Below are 23493 nucleotides of genomic sequence, written 5' to 3' on the forward strand. Positions count from 1 at the left end.
TAGGTTCGGAGAAAAAAATCTGTAAGTTTGGTGTGTGTGCGGCTACAATATTGAATTTCTTGTGAAATCATACTAGTACTGATGAATATCGAGTTGATTGAAAAATGTAGTTGATTCTTGAGACCCTTACTAGTGTCCTTCTACATATATATAGAAGTTGTGCCTGATAGCCATACACGACTTTCTCTCTATTGTGATGCTTGCTTGTGCAAATTTCTTAGAACCTGTTTGGGTGATATATTTAGACTACTCTTTTGTTCAAATGAAATCTCTCACCACTTTCCTTTCTATTTGTTAATTCTTGTAGTGCATAATCAATGCAGATGTGTTGTTTTGTCGTGAAGATTTTGCCAGTAAACTATGCAAAAAAAGAAATTAGAAGTACCAAAATGTTCAACTTGCAAACTAGTGGTAGTTCTATAATGCAACATGCATCAAATAAAAAATAGCAACCATGCGTTGAAGCAAGAAATCACGTCTGGTTTTCCTAGTTCAGTACATGAACTATCCTCAGTTCGTGAAAAATACATATAACAATATGGTGTGTGTGTGTGTGTGCAATGCAGTATATGTGTCGATCTTTTTTTGTTGATATATGTTAGTAGTTGATCCATACAACATACATGATGATTATATTTTGCAATTATGTCTTGCACACAGCTTGGTTTTGTCTATAGTAAATTTTTTGATCGGAAATTGTGATCTAAGTGGTTTTTCATATAGGTGCATCTAATGAAGTGCAGGTCACTTCTGATGTGCCAAATGGCGCGTGTGTGCGTGTTGTGGGCTTGTCGTGTGCGTCCGCTGGTGCATGCATGGGCGCCTCCTATGGCGTGCGAGCATGTGTGCTGATGTTGATAGCTAAACTAAATGGTTTCCAAGATATATACTGCAAGGAAAAATTCATCAGTACTAGTGTGCCCTTTATGCGGTAAGTCCTGCAGGCTGCAACTACATTCCTTCCATGTATGGTCCTCCTCACCAGATGTTATGAAGAATACATCTTTATAATACAAACTTTTCAAAAGTTTCTTTTTGAACTTGTCTTGGTTAATATACATGAACTTGATTATCCTTTTAACATGTACTTATATCAGCTTGTGGGGTTCTTTTTAAAACTAATCTCTTGAACTTTTTGAAAGAATGTTCCATAAATGTTTGTGATCATTGCTTGTAAGTATTCATGTGGACTTTAAAACAATGACTGTTCTTGTAGGAGGTTTGAAGATCATCGTGGAGCAAGTTGAAGAGATTAGTTTCATGGAAATAAATGTGATCTTTTGGTCAGGATTTTGCATGATCCATAGCCATCGGTGGCAACAGGCGAGCAGTTCAAGGCCTACTGCGTGAGTCGTCCATTGTCTTCTATGCGTGAGCTTGTTGTCTCTACACATATAGCATCAGAGTATCTCCTCCCCTTGCCGCACACACATGACGGGCGGTCAAGCTAGTGTTGTTTGTGATTACTGGTCGTGACTCTTACATTGTCATTGGACAAAGAATTTCATTTTCCTTAACACTCGGTAAGGAAAATGATCGTTCAACTTGAATTATGTTTTGGACTGATTGTTCAAGTTCTTTCGTATAGAAGATTCAGAAAGTTTTGTTCTTGATAATGCACTTATTTGGAGTATGCCAATATATATGTATTTTTGAATTTCGCTCTTGAATAACAGTTCAACATGTATTACGCCATCAATTCATAATGGAAAGGCAGCAAACAGTTCGATACTTGTGTGTTAAAAATTTAACAGTATAGAGAAACTTTCGGAGTGGTTTGATGCAATAAATCGCATCAGTACTGACTTGGATCCGTTCTTGCCTATAATGCATTGAAAAATCAATTTTTTTGCCTTCGTTAAGGCTTGAGAAGCATGTATCTCATTTATAATACGCTTTGGCATTTGGTCGATGATATTTATTGCATCCTTCATCACTGATCTTGAGGAGGAGATTCATTTGTGCATTTCTATATTCGTTATGTAAATCTGTTGATTTTTAATGTTTTAGGGATTTTGGGAGAGTGGATACCTAGAAGAGCACTTTCAGGCGTTATTGGCCATGACAATAAATGACCAAGAAGAGTACTTTCAATAGTCAAGGAAGACAACAACAACAACAACGAAAAAATGCAACGATGCATCATGCTGACATTGATGAAAAGCTATGATTTTGTGCTCCTGTTTGTTATTATGTCAATGAGAAAGCAATACTTCTTTTCTTCAGGTTCCGTGTTTTAATTGGTGAGGGATAAACAAATTTTCCTATTCAAGTGGAAGCTCCCAGTATATGATGGATGTGGGAGTTATTTTTACATTCACTGTTCGGTGCTTCTTTTTTATGTAATGTTTTATGTTTTCAAGTGCTCGGTGAAAATTTATGTTCCTAGTAGTTCATGTATTATTGCCTGAGGAGTTCATGTGTTACTGGCTAGTAAGTAAACCTATTAATCACTTTCTCAAGTGTGATGAAAAAATGGGCAGTAAATTGATGAAAAAATATCATCAAGTTCAAAACACGCCGAGACACGCGACAGCCACCCCAGTTCGGGCATAGTAAGTACCTCAGTACGAGTTAAAAATGGTGGTCCGTTCGGAATAAAAGAAATGGCAGAAATTCAAATTGTAAAGTTCAAGCAAAAAAAGAAACCGCATGAAAATCCTGCTTAGTAAGTACCTCAGTACAAGTCGTAAAATGAGAGAAGTTCAGAATAACGTTGTCAAAAAAATGTTGAGTTAAAAAAAAGAAACAAAACAAACACATTTTCTTTTTGAATAAAATATCATTCAGTTTGATGATACAAACCATACAAGTACATGGGCGACGATACAGTAAACCGTTGAAAACTTACGAGAAAAATATTACCAAAAAAAACAGAGCAAAGTCTAATTAGTGAAAACACGCTTAGTACAAACCCATGCAAGCATCAGTACAAGTACCCTTTTTCGGAACCATTCAAAATTACTCTACAAAAAATAGCTCAGTACAAACATACATATATATCAGTACGACTACTTTGTTTTTCACACTAGAAAACAGCAGGATCCATCATGCCGTATTCAAAATTACTCTTAAACGGTTGCGAAGTAGAGAAAATGTTCAACATGACTAAGTTTCGCATTTTCGATAGCTATCCAACGGTATATTATTTGCCATATTTCGACAAACTTTTTAAAAAAAATCGTGTTCAAAATCAAATTTGATCGTATTCGAATTCGTTTTTAAACCGTAAGGAATTAGAAAAACATTTCTATACGAAAAAGTTGCGCATTTTACATAGCTTTCCAACGCCGTATCATTTGCATCAATCCGGCAAACCGTTTGCAAAAAATCACGAAAATACATTTCACCCAAAATTTCACGGTTTTTCAAATTACTTTTAAATCATATAGAATTAGAAAAAACAATACATATATGGAAGATGCGGATTTTCACCATCTTTCCAACGCTATCTTATTTGCTCAACTCCGACAAACTGTTTGAAAATTGAGTCCAAAATATGATTCACGTTTTCGGTTTTGAAAAAAATGGTTTTTTCAAAACTGCTCTTAAACTAGAATGATTTTGCAAAAACGTTCAATATACTTGAAATATGGTTGTCAAGAGCTTTCCAACGATATATTGCACGCCACGTTCTGGCAAAAAAATTAAAAAAAGTTTTTGAACTAAAAGAAGACGTTGTGTTAAACACAACTGAAAGCATCAGTTCAAGCGCTTTCGAAAACATCAGTTCAACCACCTGAAACTGTCAGTTCAAAAAGGGTAACAGAATAATATTCTGTTACTAGTAACAGAATAGCCCAGATGTATATATATATATATGTCGTGACTCTTTCCATAGTTCCCTAATGTATCATCGTTCTCAATCTCGCATGTTGTTCTCTACACCATCTATTCTAGATCTCTCATGAAGTCCCTATCACACAAACGATGACACACACCCTTGCATATTGTCTCCAGCTCTAGGTATGTATATATCCCCCTCTCTCTATCTCAGATGCACACCAAAATTCTCCATCTCTCTAACTCACACATCTCTCCCCATGTCCGCATGTGTATCTCACACACTCATTCTCTGATTATGTCTATGTGTCTCCACGTTACACAACACAAAGCCCCATGTACATGTCTCTCTCTATCCTCCACACACAGAGACACAAAGAATCTATTATCATTGCCTCAATTTCTACACATATCACACAACACATTGTCTCTCTCTCTCGCACACATGCTCAACAAAGGTTTTTCATGAATAACTTACCGTCTATTCATCAACAGTCGTGGCAGTATAGCAAACACGAGACGTGAAAAAGAATAAATCTACACGTGTGTAGACCACCTAGTATGACTACTAGGACTAGAGCAAGCCGAAAGCGCGCCACCGTCACCCCCTCCTTATCGGCAACGAGAAAACCTTTGTTTTACACAGTCGAGAATTCATTGTGCTAAGGCCCCACATGCTGAGCCGTTGAATAGAATGTAGATCCAAGTTTACGGAAACAAGTATCGATAATACGTTTGTATCTCCATACTTATATTTCTTCTCTTATAAAAAAACGGAGTTGGTGATTATGGTATGCGTGCCATCTTGCAATATAGACCGTTCGATCTATATCTGACGGCTAGAAATTAAACTAAAAGATACCTGCACCTCTCTCCACATTTGCAGACAAGGCCTTCCCTCATTCATCCTTATCTCCAACAACCTCATTGTCGAGCAATTAAAAAAGGAAGCCTCTGGAACAAACTGGCATGGTGGTCGCTCCCAGCATCGTCCATCCCCATGCCTCTCCTCAGTCCGACCACCAATCACCACCATACCCACTCCTCTTCACCTTATCTCCTCTTTCTCGAGATATTATTAGTTTTTACACATGGGATTACTCCCGCATGGGTCAATCATAATAGGTGTTTTATAAAAAAATGCATCTTGATGTTCCGTGCAATGCACAGACATCTTGCTAGTACTCGTACAGAAGACTTAGTTGGTGATGATGGTGTGTCTATCATCCGTCATTTCTGACCATTAGATCTACATCTAACGACTGTGAGGTAAGTTGTTGCCTTTTCTCACCAACATCCGACTTCTCTACCAATTTGCAGAAAAATACATAATTAGTATCTTAAAACCAACCACATCCCTCCCTCACCTTACCAAAACTACCCAAGGAATATATTCTGATTGAAACATAATATATCTCTAGTGATATATGTATATCAAAATTAGAGTGTTTTCCATCAAGTTTGTGAATAAGTATTATTCTAATTATGATCTATTGCAACGCACGTGAACATTGCTAGTATTTCCAGCCATGCAAAAAATGCTAGTATTTCCATAGTTTCGAGTTTTCCATCAAGATATTAGTCACTCGTGGTTGATATTTAGTTTCGATCACGTACACATAGGCACTATGTAACTAGCCTTGCTTATTGGCTTCCAAAGCTTAACTTTCACTCCTACTTGCAGTACGTAGAGTATTTAACAAAAAACTACCACTTTCAACCAGCCCTAGGAAGAAATTATTGTACAAAAAATAGCAAAAACATACCCAACATTTCTTAATACGCACCAAAAAACTACTACCTAGTGCCGATTAGGCTCGTTTAAACCCATTTATGACAGGGTTAGCCAACACATCCGTGCTGACAAGGCAGCTTAAACCAACACATTTTGTTTGACCGTTGACACGAGGGACCCACATCTGACCTTCTATCCTGTTATTCCTCCTCAAATCATTATGTTTCCTGAACATTACTTCAAATAGTACTGATGCGTGTTCGTCGGTGGCGCCGGTGATGAGCGAGTTGGCTGCCGCTCCGCCGGATGGGCGGGATGCCGCGCTGGCCTCCGCACGGGTTGGCTGGCTGGCCCGAGCGTGACTCACGCACGAGCAAGTCGCTGTGCCGACCTTCGCTCGAGCCAGATGGCTGGCCTTAACGCGGCGCACGCGAGCAATCCGCCGCACCGCCATGCCAACTGTAACATCCCAAATTTTCAATTTGGAGTGTTATACACTAGATCATCATTGGATATCATATTTTATTGCATTTCGGTTGATCCTAGAAAATTCTACGCAACTCAAGGACCCTCGGAGAGAGTTGGGGATTTCGTTATTTTCATATTTGAGTTTTCTCAAATTTTGAAAATAGGATCATTTGATTTTATTTATTTTATCTTCAATTATTTCTATTATCAAAATATGAGAGAGGGAATAAAATGACTTTCCCAAAATAAACAAATATTGAGGATTTAATAAAAAATCAAATAAGATTTTATTTTGATTTTATTTGCTATTTTATTTGAATTTAGGAAAAATGCGCGTTTTTCAAAATTGCATTTAGGCCCCAAATAAATGTTCATCCTGTGCGGCTTGATTTTAGAAGCCAGGGAAATTTTATTTTGGGATTTTTGGAGTCCGTTTAGTTTTCCTATTGTTTTTTTCTGAGTGTAATTATTTAAAAAAAAGAGGTCCGAACCGACTTTGGGCCGTAACCGGCCAGGACTCCGCCTGGCCGGGCCTTCAAATAGCCGTCGCCCGAGGCCCCACAGCCCAAGCCGCGCCCCCGCCCCCAAACCCTAACCCTAGCCCTCCCCGCCGCCTCCGCGCGCCGTCGCCGCCGCTCCGCTTCCCCGCCGCCGCCGCTCCGCTGCCCCGCCGCCGCCGCCGCCGATCGCCGGAGCCGCCGCCGCCGCCGTTCGCCGGAGTCGCTGGAGGTAGACCTCGCGCCGCCGGTTTTTCTCGAAAAACCGATCAGTTTTCCGTCGGTTTTGTTCGGGTTTTTTAGTTTCGTTTTTTAAATAGATCTGTTTTCCGGTTTATTTAATTAGAAAGCGTTCGCCCATTCGTTCGTTTTAACAAACGTGTTCATCGTTTATGTCCAGTTAACGAACGTTCGTTCGTTAATCTATTTGTTGTTTTTCTTTTTCTCGGATTAAATCTGTGATTTTTCTGGTCGCGATTCCTGATCCGTTTTTCTTTCTAGTCTAACTTTTCACTCGTTTATCGGAATCAGGCGATTCAAGCGCCTGGAGTTTCGTCTTGAAACCCTCTTTCCGTTTAATCAACTCAAAAAAAAATTTCCTCTGTAAAATTTGACCTAGATCCAGATTAGTAAATGTAGCCTGTTTCTTTTGCCGTTTCTCTTTCGTTGCTTCGTTTGATTTGATTTTTTTGCCAACCGGAGTTCTTAAGTTGAACTATCTGGTTAGATCTCTTATTCGAGTTTTACCTGTGCATTAGATGAGTACTTATTGTATGCTTGTTTGTTTGCGATAGAGTACCCGGAGTGCGCCGCTTGCTACTTCGAATCGCTAGGTTTTGCGGATCATCAGCAAGGCAAGTAACACTTTGATCATACCTCCTACTACCCAGTTTTTATTGCATTAGATCAATCCTTACACATTGCATGGTTAGGATCTAATTAAATTGTGGGTTTGGGAAGTAGTTGAGGTAGTACCTATTACCTGTTATTATCAAACCTTTGGGAGTTACTTCTACGTTGCTTTATTATGCTATGCTAGTAGACGTAGATTGGGTGAGTGTATCCATGACAGATGTGAGATTGTTAAATTAATGGTTTATCTAAGGTGGCAACTTAAATACACATCTGGGTGGATTGAGGCACCTGGGTATTCCAGCGATTGCCTGTTTTCTTTTGGACCGCCACCCAGACTCAAAGGGATCATGAGATTATTCATGCTAGAAACTTCAATGTGCAGCCACAAGCTACTATGGACTCTAGCATAGTTGAGTAAGTCGTGCTAACTCTTACAGTGGTAGACTAGCAAATGTAGGGGAAAGTAGGTGTAACAGTCTACCCGATCGTAAGGTGCTAGCGCTTCTGAAAGACTATGTCTCGGTCATCCGTTTTTCAAACATCATTGTAGTGCGAGAAATCAAACGGAGGCGAACGAGTCTTGTGGGGAAAAGTGCGCAAACCTCTGCAGAGTGTATAAACTAATCATGATTAGCCGTGTCCCTAGTTATGGACATCTTGAGTATCTTGTACCCGGATTATCATGTGAATCTCATCATGTTACTCTAAAATTAATTTTGTTGGGTTTTGTTTAATGATGATGCTTAATTGGGATTGAGAATGCTGTCAACCATTCTCAATGTTTAACAACTACCATGATAGTTAAATAAAATTTATTCCTTTGCAGTAGGGAAAAATTGGCTTTACGCAAAATTGTAACCATAGAGCTTTCCACCAGCCAAATATGCATATAGTATAGCCTATTTCATTCCATTACTCTCAATGTGTTACATTGCCAGCATATTCCATGTGCTGACCCATTTTGGGCTGCAACGTTAATGTTGCAGACTTTTCAGACGATGATTAAGGTGCTTTTAGGTCATGGTTCTATACTCAGTGATGCCGTTCGAGTTGATGGACTCACTTATCTTCCAAGCCTTCCGCTGTTATCGTTATTAGATGGCCTTAAGCCATATTTATTGTAATAAGTTCTCTTTTGAGACACTCAATGTAATAAGTGTGTGATTGCTACTCTATTATAAATCCTCAAGTACTGTGCGGTGTCAGCATTACTGATCTAGGGATGACACCTGAGCACAGAGATTGGGCCATTTGAGGTCTAGTCGCTACACCAACCTAGCTAGGAAACCTTGCAGACAAGCAGCTGGATGCATCCAGCAGGGTGTGTGCTATCTTGGCTAGCTAGCGGCCGTGAGGGCCGGACGGAGCTGGCATCTGGGCTACCGCAATATGGGCTCCGCACTGCCGATGGTTTTGATCTCGCCCTCTGCCGGTGGCGGGCAGCGTCCTATGGCCGAGGATGACTAGGTGGATGGGCCGGAGGTAGGAGGTCACTCGGGGATTTTTGTCCAAACTAACATGTAGGTCCCACAAGTCATAATGCCTAACTTGCTGGTCGAATAGAAGGCATTGACTTAAGGGGCGGCATGGGTTGAAATGTGCCTATAACGTCACTTTATAGAGTAGTCGTTTCTTGGTAGGGCTGGTCAGTAAGGGCATGTACAATGGTTGATAAGGTAGTCTTATCTTAAGTCTACCATGTATGCAAGTGGTAGTAGTTTCTTCGCATTATTAGTGGTTTTTCTTGGCATTATTAGTGGTTTCTTGTAAGGAACAGTGTACTAGCGAGAAAAGGCGATGCTAGGTTGCGTTGTACTCCAATGAGTACTACTAGTGGTCGCGGGAGTGTATAGCTCGTTTTATGGGTTCGATCCCTGCCGAACGCACGGCGGCCTTTTTTTAAATAGTAACTTCGCTGCGAGCCAATATTGTACACTGGTAGTTTGACTTTTGAAGTCGAACGGACGTGTCGCACCACAATCTGGGTGCACTGGATAGCCCAGCCACGTGAACGGGATTCCCCTCCCATCATCTCGTGGCTCGCGTACTAGAGTAGTACTCCTATATATCAATTCACACCATGCAAAGTTTCTCGCCTACGTGCTTGCCCTAGCCGCACATCGCTTGCAACTTTCTCATCAGCTAGCATATTTAAACTAGCGCCTCCCAATTAAGCCCGAGGAGTCGGAAAAGCCTGACGCGGCATTGGGAATTGTGCAATATGGCTCTGTACGTAAAGTGCTAGTACTCTACTACTTTGTAGGCTGTAGCTTGTGGTGTTGCACGCATGGACTTCACTCCATTATTGGCTCTATAAAAGAAATTCCTCTTGACGTGTTTTTTTTGTTTTGAAACGGAGGAAAAAGCTTTATATCATCTCATTCATAAAGAAGGAACTACTAACAAAGTTCGACGAGATCCATTACACCTCCACAAATGGAAGCGAAAAGCCTAGTCTCGTTGTATATCAAATAACTCAAATGTTCTGCCCCCGCAGTAACCGTCGACGATAGACAGGCTGCTAGTGTGCGCGTGAGAGGAGCGGTTGAGTAGGCCAGCTACGTGCTTGAATAGAGCACCGAGAGTACCCACTACGCAGGTGTACTTTCCTTGCATTGATAGTACAATGATGGTTCTAGAGAACAGTAGTACCCTCCACTTCCAACCGTAGCTCCTTGGCCCTGAGATTCAAGAGTTCAAAACTGGTGCACTATACTAGAAGTACAGCACATCTCACTACTAGTTGAGAAAGTAGTACTAGTACTGTTACAGTACGAGTACGTAGTAAATAATAGCCTCACCATCGCGGGGCATGAGGCACTACCACTATACGTGTCCACATAATTTCCTTAGTGAAGGGACGAGGCCTTGCGGTTACTACGGTCTTATCTCCTCCTCGCCAGTTCCCCTCCCCCCCGAAGAGAAGGCAGTTCGTCGCTGCTCCCATGGATTCACCAGGCGGTTCTCCTCCTCGTCGGGGGCTGGGAGACCTTGGACGACGATCCTCTGGGAGAAATCGCATGCCGCTCGGACGTCCTCACCACCGCAAGACTCGGTGCTTCCTGCACCAACTTTTTTAAGACGATGCTTAAACATGCTTGAACAGTCCACCGCTCCCTGGCCATGGTTGCACGTTGACTCCGCTAGAGTTGTCGACATTGAGAGGTAATCGGATTTTGTCCAATGAGCAGGTCAGTCATGGAGTTTGATCATGTAGTACTTAGTTATTCCATTTCCATCCCGTAATTTCACCGCTGTCCACCGTCTTATATAGGTCTGGGTTGGTGCCAACGAAGATTGACTTGCATATCTCCGGCCGGATACCACCATCATTTTGTACAACATCCACAGTAGTGCGACTGTTCCTGCAGACCCCTTCTCCACCATTGGGATCGGCCTTCCGGACTGGCTGGGCTTGAATACGTATGATGATGCCTACATGAGATTGAAGAAGATAGCAATTGCGGACCCATTGACAAAGCGACACGGCTACGATGATTACTATCTCATCGTGGTGTTCGACATATGGACTGCCATCAATGCAAGAGGCAGTAATGGCAGAGGCTGGCGTATGTTGGCCGCGGTAGATTTATACCCCAACACGTTCGAAGACGCCGTGCGCCATCTAGGCCACATCTTTGTGGTGATAAGCCAAGGGACTTGTTTCATCTGGTTGCCATCCTATGGTATGGGAGATTACAAACGGAATGCACAAACCATCATTTGCATCCCTAACTGTACTCCATTATTTTGCAGGGACCAGTCATCCCCCGATCAAAATAAGTTTGCCGATCCTGGATGTGCATTTGCATCCGCGATTCGGTCTAACCTGGAACCTTGTATCTGACTTTGGCATATTGGGATCAACTATCTTAGCAGTCGTTACCCATGGTACCGCTGATGTGCAACATGGTCACACAATCTACCACGATCGGACCGTCACCATCTACCTAGGTATTCCATCTTCTCATTGCTGTGTGTTAGAGTAGTAGAGTAGTAGTACTTGTTAGTTATTTTCTTTTCTTGACTGACACATGTTTATTGTACTAGTAGTACAATTTAGTATTATATTTTTAACCCTCTCACATTCTCTTTCATTGTTGTACTACTTACTAGTACTAGTAGGAGTACTTTTTACCTTGGAGGACGCGTATAGCTAGCTAGGCCCTTGAACCCACTAGCTCCCACCATTTCTGTTTTTCCATGTCTTACTATCTCATCCATGTAGCCAGGAGTGGCTATATATAATAAGCCGGTTATTTTACTTCCTCTATACCGGAGTAGTACTATTTGCTGCATAGTATTACTAACCGCCATATTTGAGCACAACATTATTATCCATGGACCTTGACTATGTACGTCACCATGTGCCCAGATCTTGCCGTGTGTACCAGATGAACGGTGCCGACTTCGACCCCCGTGATGCTACATGGGTGCCAAGGAACACTCTTGGAGAGTACTTGCTTTTCATTGGGGACAGCTACCCCATTGTGAAGCAGATGCCACCTTCCGTGCATGACACTGAAGGCCTGCCGTTCATGAAGCATGGTTGTGTCTTCAGTGTGCATCGCCGGATAAACGACATGTTGGGACACACTATCCCTGATTTATGCCGCTTCAGCTTGGATGAGTCTCCATCGTGTGGAACCAGACTAGAAAGTTGCGACAATGATTCCCGTTGCCCACCGCTATGGATCGTGCCATCCATGAAGAACACCTGGGACTGGTACCTAGAGGAGGACATGTAGCCCATCTATAACGTGTAAGTGGAGTATGGTAAATTGTGAACGGTAGCGCTATGAATATATGTAGACTAGTCGTGCACAAATTTATCACATGAAGTGGAGATGAACTTGTGTGGCATACTGGCATTTGTCCTTTAGAATTTATTACTAGTAAATGTGTTATGTGTACGTGCAACTTGTGTGGTTGTTGCACGGGCTCCAACATGTTCTTTGAGAAAAAAGGTGGCACAACTTTGGATATAGGTGATGTGGCAGCATCATATAGTAGCATCGTTCGCTATAGTTGTAGTACTCCTACTAGGACAACAACTCTTATAAAACTGTCGGTGGGAAACTACACCTCTGGGGTCATTGGGATCCCTTCTACGGTTGGCAGGCATGGGGTTGTGCGAAGAGCGGGTCTGGCGGTCAGCACACAAATCGTTTATCCAGGTTCGAGCCACGTAGACGCATAAAACCCTAGTCCCGCTTTGATGTGTATTTAGGTGTTCTTGTGTTCTTGAACTAGCTGTAGTGGCTCTCTAGTCCAAAAGATCTGAATCCCTCTCGAGTACGCCTCGTGCCTCCTTTTATAGACAAAAAGGGGTTGCCACAATGGCACACAGGAGGTGGAAAGGTGTACAGGGGCTGAGTCTATCCCCTGGCATCGTCGGACAAACACATTTAATGCGCTGCCGACGTGCCCCTCTTGCTTTATTGGGGACGGCAAAGAAGCTCATCCCAGCTGTTGTCGCCTCGCCTGGCTCCGATGTGTGTCCAAGCTAACGAGGCATTGCAGCGCCACATTGGCTGACTGCTGGGCTGGCGTGGTGGTAGAGCCTTCACGAAGATCTGCATGCCACCATGCAGGTGCTTGCTGAGTTGGTGTAGAGGCCGCGCGCTGCCACACAGATGCCTGCTCAGCTGGTCGAGCTGGCAGTTGTATGGGAGCGGCGGTGGAGGCTTTGGCAGACACGGGCCTGGCTGCGGCCCCGCAGGCGTCCTCGACAAGGGTCATGCTGAGGGCCCGGCAGGGGTCTCGCTGGGGCACCGCGGTCATCCCCGGCAAGGGTCTTGCCGGGGGTCCCGTGGATTTCTATGGCAAGGATCTCACCAAGGTTCATCGTCTTCTGGTCTCCATCTGATCTTGTGTATCTATGATCTCTACAGAGATCTGCATGCCACCATGGAGGTGCCTCCCGATCCTTGGTTCCAATATGGCGTGGGAACCCCTTGGGCTCAACGGTGGCGCGCTCCGCTGGCGTCAGGCAACTTGCCTCGGCAAGGATCTTGCCGAGGCTGCGGAAGCCACCCCGGCAAGAGCCTTACTGGGGGAGTCCACCTCGCCCTCTTTCTCTCTTTGCGTCTCTGGTCTTGGCGTTGCTCTGGTCGTCTTGTGCTCCGGCATCCCTCCTCCGCCCTACTTAGTGTGGCTGTGGGCGCGGCTCTGATTGCCCGTGCACAAGTAAAGGGGTGCAAAAGGAGAGCCCCTACTTTTGTACACCGATAGGAGCCCCCGGGCCTGGGCCACACATAAGTGCGATGCGTTGTTCGGCTAGGACCAGAACGGTGCGCGGGCAGGTGGGGCAGATTTTTACTGCAGTAATTTCCCCGTCCGCTGCGCTTCCCCACACCCCGTGTTGAACGCGCGGCGTGGAGGGTCATGCGTGACATGGGGCTCGTGCGTGGGGCGGTTTCCGCACACACGCGTCACATCGTGGTAAAGAGGTGGCCGCGCCTTCCCCGTAAAAGGGGACAACCGCGGGCGCACTGCTCATTGACCCTCCGTGTCTTCTCCAATCTTGAAACCGCCGTCCCCTCCTTCCTCCTCAAGCCTTTGTTCTCGCTCGATGCCACCGCGTTTTCGCTGCCCTTTCTCCTCCACCTCTCGCAGCCGCCATGGCACCCAAGATCAGCAAGAGCAAAGGAGTGGCCAGGGACGCCGGGGGGACGGAGCCGTCGGAGAGCAAGTCGGCGGCGCGGGCGGACGCAGCTCGCCTACTTCCCCTCGACGGTCGATGCAGTCCATCTCCGGGACAACTTCAGGCCCCTGGGGGTGTAAGACGGGGGGGGGGGGGGAGATGATGGGGCACCCGTCCACGCGTGTCATCCCCACCGGCTGCGCCAAGGCCGCCCTGAATTGGTACTCATTCTTCGTTGACTACTTTTTCTGTGGCCTCTGCCCCCTTTCTCTGATTTCTTCAACGACATCATGCACACCTACGGCTTCCATCTTCTAGATTTCACTCCAAATGCTGTGGCATGCATGGCTCTTTTTGCCCATCTTTGCGAGGGCTTCGCCGGAGTGCTTCCCAGCATGACGCTCTTCTGCCACTACTGTTATCCTCGGATCCAGAAGGGAGGCGCCATCTCTAGTTGTGTCACTTGGATCCCAAGGCCCCTGGAGAAGGGGACGTATCCAGAGGGCGCCCAGAAGGAGAGGTGGGAGGAATGTCGGAGCCGGTGGTGCTGGATTGAGTAGGAGGACCCTCAGGAGTTTTGCCAAGTTAGCTAGACGCCGCCGGTCCGCAGAGATGACTGGGGCGACATCGACACCCAGGACGGGAGGCTCACGGTCGCCACCACCAGGATCCACCGCCTCGCCGCCACCGGGCTCACCCTGGAGATGATTGGGACGGATTTCATCCGCCGCCGCATCGCTCCTCTGCACAACAAGGGAAGGCCGGCTTGGCTTTTCAGCAATGCGACCGACATCATGCGGCTCCGCCCTGGCCTGAACCACAACTTCACGGTGATGGGCACGCCCACTTCTTCCAGCAGCTCTTCCCGCTCGACGTGAGCCGCGACGGCAAGGCCGAAAGGGCCGGCAAGGCCGTGAAGGCTGGCAAGGTTGCCAAGGGGCCCTTGTTCAGGTTGCCGGCGGGGGTGGTCCCGCTGAGCAACAACTCTCGCCAAACTGACATCATCGCCATGATTCCGGACTTCAATGCGCACGGCCTTGATCCGAATTGGGCCTAGCCGGAGGAGGATCAGGTGCAGGAGTTCTTCAACACCTTGGTGGCGAAGTACGTCTGCGAGGAGCCGCGACTCATCCAGGACACCACCCAGGCGGAGCTGGACTACATCACCACCAGGGCGGCGGAGGCGGAGCTCGCCAAGGAGGCCGGCAGCGCTGGCGGCGTGGAGGACGAGGCCGCAGAGGAGAAGGAGCTCGCCCAGTGGGAAGAATCCGCTGGGGAGGCCAGCAGCACCGGCACCGGGGCCCCTCTCATCGAAGATGACGTCGGCAAGTCGTCTGAGGAGGAGGCCGAGGCTGTCAAGCCCCCAACCACGAGGAGAGGGCGTGTCCTGCGGCGGGCCGTCTCTGGTGAGCCGGTCCGGTCCGGCAGGGCCGCACAACCGCAACAACCTCCGGAGGTGCCCATGCGCCAGACGAGGGTCACGGCGGCGGGGAAGGCAGTGAAGGTTGCAGTGGAGAAGAAGAAAGCAGCTGTCTCTTCTTCGTCCAAGCGTCCCCCAACTCCACCTGCCTCCTCTCCTCCCGCAGGTGACGACACGGAGGTATTCTTTGACCTTGGGTCTCTTAGCCCAAGGAGGAAGAGGAAGGCCGCAGAAGGAGAGGCGGAGGATGAGTAAGTGTCTTGTCTTTTGTCATCTCTGTCCTCCTGGACCGTGCCACTTTTCTTGACTTGTCTTCATCTTCGCAGGGATAAGGAAGACGTTGGCCCAAAGGGTGGAGAAGAGGGCCAAGGCCTTGGCGGGCGGCCAGCCCCTGGCGGGCACCTTGAGTACGCCACTGGTGGTGGTGGAGAGCAGCCCCCAGCGCAGCCCCCAGCGTGCGTTCATCACTCGCTCCCCTTTGGCGTGTGCTGGGGCATGATTTCCTAGTGCTGACCTTGCCTTGGTTGCAGGAGGAGAACGGCAGCAGGAGGAGCCACTGAGGGCCAACCCCAATGCGCCGCCCCCATCAACCACGCCACCCCGAGGGGGTCTCCGGCAAGGGCGCCAAGCACTGAGCTCATGCGCACGGAGGAGGAGGAGGTGAACCCGGGCACCGGCGGCTCCGTCCCGGCACCGAATGTTGGTGGGGAGGGGGCCACTTTGTCCCAGCTTGGCGCAGGTGAGTTGTTTGCCTCCCGTTCCCGCTCATTTTTCTTCTTTCAAATTTGGATCTTGGCTTTGCCTCATTCTCCTTCTCGGCACCCAGATCCTTCCTCGGCAGACCGGGAGGACGTGGACATCGTCATCGAAGATGTCGCCAGAGAGGCCGTGGCCGAGGCCGACAAGATCACCGTCGAGGAGGCCACCAAGGACGTTGCTGAGGACGCTGCAAAGGGGCCTGCCGGGGAGCCCGGCGAGGCCGCTGCCGAGGAGACCGGCAAGGGGCCTGCCAGGTAGGCCATCAAGGCCATTGTCGAGGAGGAGAGGGTGGTCGGCGACCAGCCTTCCTCCTCCGCCGCTTTTGGCTCGAGCAAATACCTGAAGGTGGCGACGACTTGTTCGTCCACCTCCCATGGACGGCGAGCACTAGGGTGCCCGCCGAGGGGGAGGTGTTCGACGACGAGGTACTTGGCGCTGCCAGGCTTGAGGTCGTCGACGGACCGAGCGTCGGCGGCGGCAGTTCCCAGGAAGAGCGGCTCCTCCAGAGCATGAGCGCTAGCTTCCATAAGCTTCAGGTGCTTCACCGTGCCCACCTGGACAAGGCCAAGTCCAGGATGGCATCGGTGGACAAGGCAAGGCGAACCTCGAAGAGCGCTTCGCCGAGGAGCAAGCTTGGTTCCGCCAGGCCTGTGAGGAATTCAAGGCCGCCTAGGACCAGCTGGCCGAGCACAAGCTGGAGCTTGTCATGAAGTAGGCCGACATCGAGAAGGCTCAGGAGACGGCAAGTCGCCAGGCCGCCAAGGAGGAGGCCGCTCGGCTCCAGCACCAGGCCGAGCTGACCTCCCAGGAGGAGGACCTTGCCGCTCGCGAGGAGAAGCTCACCGCTACACTCCGCGGCAAGGACGAGGAGGTCTAGGAGCTCATCATGCAGCGGTCCCGGGAACTGGAGTAGAGGCACGAGGAGGCCCTCAATGCTCAGGCCCAGGCCCATGCCGGCAAGGTGAACGAGCTGGAGGCGGAGCGTAACGGGCTGAATAAGCAGGTCCAGGAGCTGATGGGGGAGAGGGACGCGGCCAAGGGCGCTTTGGCTGGCACGCAGGCCGCAGTCCTCGAGAAGGCCGAGCTACTCTCCACGGCCAACGAGTCCATCAAGGACCTGAAGCTAAAGCTGGAGAGCCTTGAAGGGACGCTCTCGGAGGTCAGGGCCCGGGAGGGGACCCTGACCAAGAATATGGAGTAGGAGAGGCAGCAGCGGAAGAACGACGCCGCCAGCCACGTAGAGTTCGTGGCGGGCGAGAAGCTCTGCATCAGCCACCTCGCCGATGTTGCCGGCAGGATCACCACGCAGCTGGCTACCATGGGGATGCCAAACGTGTGGTACGCCCTGGAGCCAAACGTGAGTCCTAACGCTAGGCTGAATTTGTTCTTCAAGGGTGGTCTCGGGGCCCTGGAGCGGTTCCACTCGAACAGGGCGGCCTCTCTGGCCGAAGAGGCCCGGAGGCTTTGCCGGGGTTCCATGACCAAGGTCCTCACCAAGATAGCGTACTAGAACCCTGACCTCGACTTTGAAGCTTCGCTGGATAGCTTGCCAGACGACGTGGACCCCGCGCTGCTCGAGGAGCACATCGAGCCTGTCATCGGTCGCATCGACGGAGTTCGGAGGGTACAAGGCCAGCGCCGGGACTAGGTGCTACCTCTTGAGCACTTGCGTTGGTTTTCCCTTGAAGAGGAAAGGGTGGTGCGGCAAAGTAGCGTAAGTATTTCCCTCTGTTTTTGAGAACCAAGGTACCAATCCAGTAGGAGGCTACGCGCGACTCCCTCGCACCTACACAAAACAAATAAATCCTCGGAACCAACGTGATAAGGGGTTGTCAATCCCTACACGGTCACTTACGAGAGTGAGATCTGATAGATATGATAAGATAATATTTTTGGTATTTTTATGATAAAGATGCAAAGTAAAATAAAAGCAATGAAAATAACTAAGTATTGGAAGATTAATATTATGAAGATAGACCTGGGGGGCCATAGGTTTCACTAGTGGCTTCTCTCAAGAGCATAAGTATTTTACGGTGGGTGAACAAATTACTGTTGAGCAATTGAAAGAATTGAGCATAGTTATGAGAATATCTAGGTATGATCATGTATATAGGCATCACGTCCAAGACAAGTAGACCGACTCCTGCCTACATCTACTATTATTACTCCACACATCGACCGCTATCCAGCATGCATCTAGAGTATTAAGTTCATAAGAACAGAGTAACGCCTTAAGCAAGATGACATGATGCAGTGGGATAAATTCATGCAATATGATAAAAAAAACCATCTTGTTATCCTTGATGGCAACAATACAATACGTGCCTTGCTGCCCCTACTGTCACTGGGAAAGGACACCGCAAGATTGAACCCAAAGCTAAGCACTTCTCCCATTGCAAGAAAGATCAATCTAGTAGGCCAAACCAAACTGATAATTCGAAGAGACTTGCAAAGATAAACAATCATACATAAAAGAATTCAGAGAAGATTGAAATATCGTTCATAGATAAACTTGATCATAAACCCACAATTCATCAGTCTCAACAAACACACCGCAAAAGAAGATTACATCGGATAGATCTCCACAAGAGAGGGGGAGAACTTTGTATTGAGATCCAAAAAGAGAGAAGAAGCCATCTAGCTAATAACTATGGACCCGTAGGTCTGAGGTAAACTACTCACACTTCATCGGAGAGGCTATGGTGTTGATGTAGAAGCCCTCCGTGATCGATGCCCCCTCCGATGGAGCTCCAGAACAGGCCCCAAGATGGGATCTCGTGGATACAGAAAGTTATGGCGGTGGAATTAGGATTTTGGCTCCGTATCTGATCGTTTGGGGGTACGTAGGTATATATAGGAGGAAGAAGTATGTCGGTGGAGCAACATGGGGCCCACGAGGGTGGAGGGCGCGCCAGGGGGGGGGTAGGCACGCCCCCTACCTCATAGCCTCCTTGTTAGTTGCTTGACGTAGGGTCCAAGTCTCCTGGATCATGTTCAGTGAGAAAATCACGTTCCCTAAGGTTTCATTCTGTTTGGACTCCATTTGATTATGCTTTTCTCCGAAACCCTAAAATAGGCAAAAAACAGCAATTCTGGGCTGGGCCTCCGGTTAATAGGTTAGTCCCAAAAATAATATAAAAGTGGATAATAAAGCCCAATAATGTCCAAAACAGTAGATAATATAGCATGGAGCAATCAAAAATTATAGATACGTTGGAGACGTATCAAGCATCCCCAAGATTAATTCCTACTCGTCCTCGAGTAGGTAAATGATAAAAACAGAATTTTTGATGTGGAATGCTACTTGGCATAATTTCAATGTAATTCTTCTTATTGTGGCATGAGTATTCAGATCCGAAAGATTCAAGACAAAAGTTTAATATTGACCTAAAAATAATAATACTTCAAGCATACTAACTAAGCAATTATGTCTCTTCAAAATAACATGGCCAAAGAAAGTTATCCCTACAAAATCATATAGTCTTGCTATGCTCTATCTTCACCACACAAAGTATTTAAATCATGCACAACCCCGATGACAAGCCAAGCAATTGTTTCATACTTTTGACATTCTCAAAACTTTTTCAATCTTCACGCAATACATGAGCGTGAGCCATGGACACAGCACTTTAGGTGGAATAGAATGGTGGTTGAGGGGGAGACAAAAAGGGAGAAGATAGTCTCACATCAACTAGGCGTATCAACGGGCTATGGAGATGCCCATTAATAGATATCAATGTGAGTGAGTATGGATTGCCATGCAACGAATGCACTAGAGCTATAAGTATATGAAAGCTCAAAAAGAAACTAAGTGGGTGTGCATCCAACTTGCTTGCTCACGAAGACCTAGGGCATTTTGAGGAAGCCCATCATTGGAATATACAAGCCAAATTCTATAATGAAAATTCCCACTAGTATATGAAAGTGATAACAAGGGAGACTCTCTATCATGAAGATCATGGTGCTACTTTGAAGCACAAGTGTGGTAAAAGGATAGTAGCACTATCCCTTCTCTCTTTTTCTCTCATTTTTTATTTGGGCCTTTTCTCTCTTTTTTATGGCCTCTTTTTTTCGTCCGGAGTCTCATCCCGACTTGTGGGGGAATCATAGTCTCCATCATCCTTTCCTCACTGGGACAATGCTCTAATAATGATGATAATCACACTTTTATTTACTTACAACTCATGAATTACAACTCGATGCTTAGAACAAGATATGACTCTATGTGAATGCCTCCGGCGGTGTACCGGGATATGCAATGACTCATGAGTGACATGTATGAAAGAATTATGAACGGTGGCTTTGCCACAAATACGATGTCAACTACATGATCATGCAAAGCAATATGGCAATGATGGAGTGTGTCATAATAAATGGAATGGTGGAAAGTTGCATGGCAATATATCTCGGAATGGCTATGGAAGTGCCATGATAGGTAGGTATGGTGGCTGTTTTGAGGAAGGTATATGGTGGGTGTATGATACCGGCAAAAGGTGTGCGGTATTAGAGAGGCTAGCAATGATGGAAGGGTGAGAGTGCGTATAATCCATGGACTCAACATTAGTCATAAAGAACTCATATACTTATTGCAAAAATCTACAAGTTAACAAAGCAAAGTATTACGCGCATGCTCCTAGGGGGATAGATTGGTCGGAAAAGACCATCGCTCGTCCCCGACCGCCACTCATAAGGAAGACAATCAATAAATAAATCATGCTCCGACTTCATGACATAACGGTTCACCATACATGCATGCTACGGGAATCACAAACTTTAACACAAGTATTTCCCAAATTCACAACTACTCGACTAGCATGACTCTAATATCACCATCTCCATATCTCAAAACAATTATCAAGCATCAAACTTCTCATAGTATTCAACACACTCATAAGAGAATTTTATTATTAATCTTGTATACCTAGCATATAAGGATTATTTAAGCAAATTGCCATGCTATTTAAGACTCTCAAAATAATCTAAGTGAAGCATGAGAGATCAATAGTTTCTATAAAACAAATCCATCACCGTGCTCCAAAAGATATAAGTGAAGCACTAGAGCAAAACTATATAACTCAAAAGGTATAAGTGAAGCACATAGAGTATTCTATTAATTTCCGAATCATGTGTGTATCTCTCAAAAGGTGTGTACAGCAAGAATGATTGTGGTAAACTAACAAATAAAGACTCAAATCATACAAGACGCTCCAAGCAAAGCACATGTAGCGACCAGACCTCAAACAGTCTGATCTCTGTGCTCCGGTGTCATCCCTGGATCAGTAATGCTGACACCACACAGTACTCGAAGGATTTATAGCAGAGTAGCAATCACACACTTATTACATCGAGTGTCTCAAAAGAGAACTTATTACAATAAATATGGCTTAAGGCCATCTAGTGACGATAACAGCGGAAGGCTTGGAAGATAAGTGAGTCCATCAACTCCAACGGCATCACTGAGTATAGAACCATGACTTAAAAACTCCTTAATCATCGTCTGAAAAGTATGCAACATTAACGTTGCAGCCCGAAAACGGGTCAGCACATGGAATATGCTGGCAAAGTAACACATAGAGAGTAATGGAATGCAACAGCTATACTATATGCATATTTGGCTGGTGGAAAGCTCTATGGTTACAGTTTTTGCATAAAGCCAATTTTTCCCTACTTCAAAGGAATAAATTTAATTACTATCATGGTGGTTGTGAAACATTGAGAATGATTGACAGCATTCTCAATCCCAATTAAGTAACATCATTAAAACCCATCAAAATTAACTTAGAGTAACATGTTGAGATTCACATGATAATCCAGGTACTAGATACTCAAGATCGTCCATAACCAGGGACACGGCTAATCATGATTAGTTTATTACACTCTGCAGAGGTTTGTGCACTTTTCCCCACAAGACTCGATCGCCTCCGTTTGGTTTCTCGCACTACAGGGTGTTTGAGAAGACGGATAACCGAGACATAGTCTTTCAGAAGCGCTAGCACCTTACGATCGGGTAGACCGTACCACCTACATCCCCTACATCTGCTAGTCTACCACTGTAAGAGTTCGCACAACTTAGTCAACTATGCCAGAGCCCATAATGGCTTGTGGCTGCACACGGAAGTTTCTAGTATGAATAATCTCATGATCCCTTTGAGCCTGGGTGGTGGTCCAAAGAAAACAGGCAAGTCCTGGAAACCCCAGGTGCCTCAATCCACCCAAATGTGTGTTAGGTTGCCACCTTAGATAAACCATTAATTAACAATCTCACATCTGTCATGGATATCACTCACCCAATCCACGTCTACTAGCATAGCATGGCATAATAAGCAAACGTAGAAGTAACTCCCAAAGGTTTGATAATAAACAGGTAATAGGTACTACCTCATCTACATCCCATCCCACAATTTAATTAGATCCTAATCATGCAGTGTGTGAGGATTGATCTAATGCAATAAAACTGGGTTGTAGAAAAGGTATGATCAAAGTGTTACTTGCCTTGCTGATGATCCGCGAAACCTAGAGATTCAACGTAACAGGCGGCACACTCCGGGTATTCTATCGCAGACAAACAACAAGCATACAATAAGTACTCATCTAATGCACAGGTAAAACTCAAATAGAAGATCTAACCATAAAGTTCAACTTAAGAACCCTGGTTGGCAAAAAGAATCAAATCGAACGAAGCGAAAGAAATCAAACGGCGAAAGAAAACAACTTCGTTCTAGTAATCTGGATCTAGGGAAAATTTTACAGTAGCAAAAACTTGTTTAAATTGATTATTCGGAAAGAGGGTTTCGAGACGAAACTCCAAGCGCTTGAATCGCCTGATTCCGATAAACGAGCGAAAAGTTATACTAAAACGAAAATCGGATCAGAAATCGCGATCAGAAAATAACCACGGAAAATCCGACGAAAAAGACAAACGACGAACAGAAATTTAAAAAAAAAACTGCACGGAAAACGAGGCGGCGACGAACCTCGAAAGGCGCGCAACTCCGGCGGGCGGCGGCGGCGGGACAGGGCTAGGGTTAGGGTTTAGGTGGCGGCGGCGGCTGGGCTTTTGGGCCCCGGGGCGGCGGCTTTTATAGCCTTAGCCGGTGGAGTCTAGGCCTGGTACGGCCCGAAGTCGGTTACGCGTTTTTTTTTAATTCCGCTCGGAAGAAAAATAAAAAGAAATACTAAACGGACTCCAAAAATCACGAAATAAATTTTGCCGGGTTTCTAAAATCAAGCCCGATAAAGTGAACATTTATCTGGGCCCAAACTTCAACTTTGAAAAATGCGCATTTTTCCTAAATTCAAATAAAAATACCCAAAAACTCCGAAATAAAAC

The sequence above is a fragment of the Triticum urartu genome, chromosome 4A (genome assembly GCF_056163025.1).
Source record: "Triticum urartu cultivar PI428250 chromosome 4A, HENAU_Tu73, whole genome shotgun sequence".
Taxonomy (NCBI): Eukaryota; Viridiplantae; Streptophyta; class Magnoliopsida; order Poales; family Poaceae; genus Triticum; species Triticum urartu.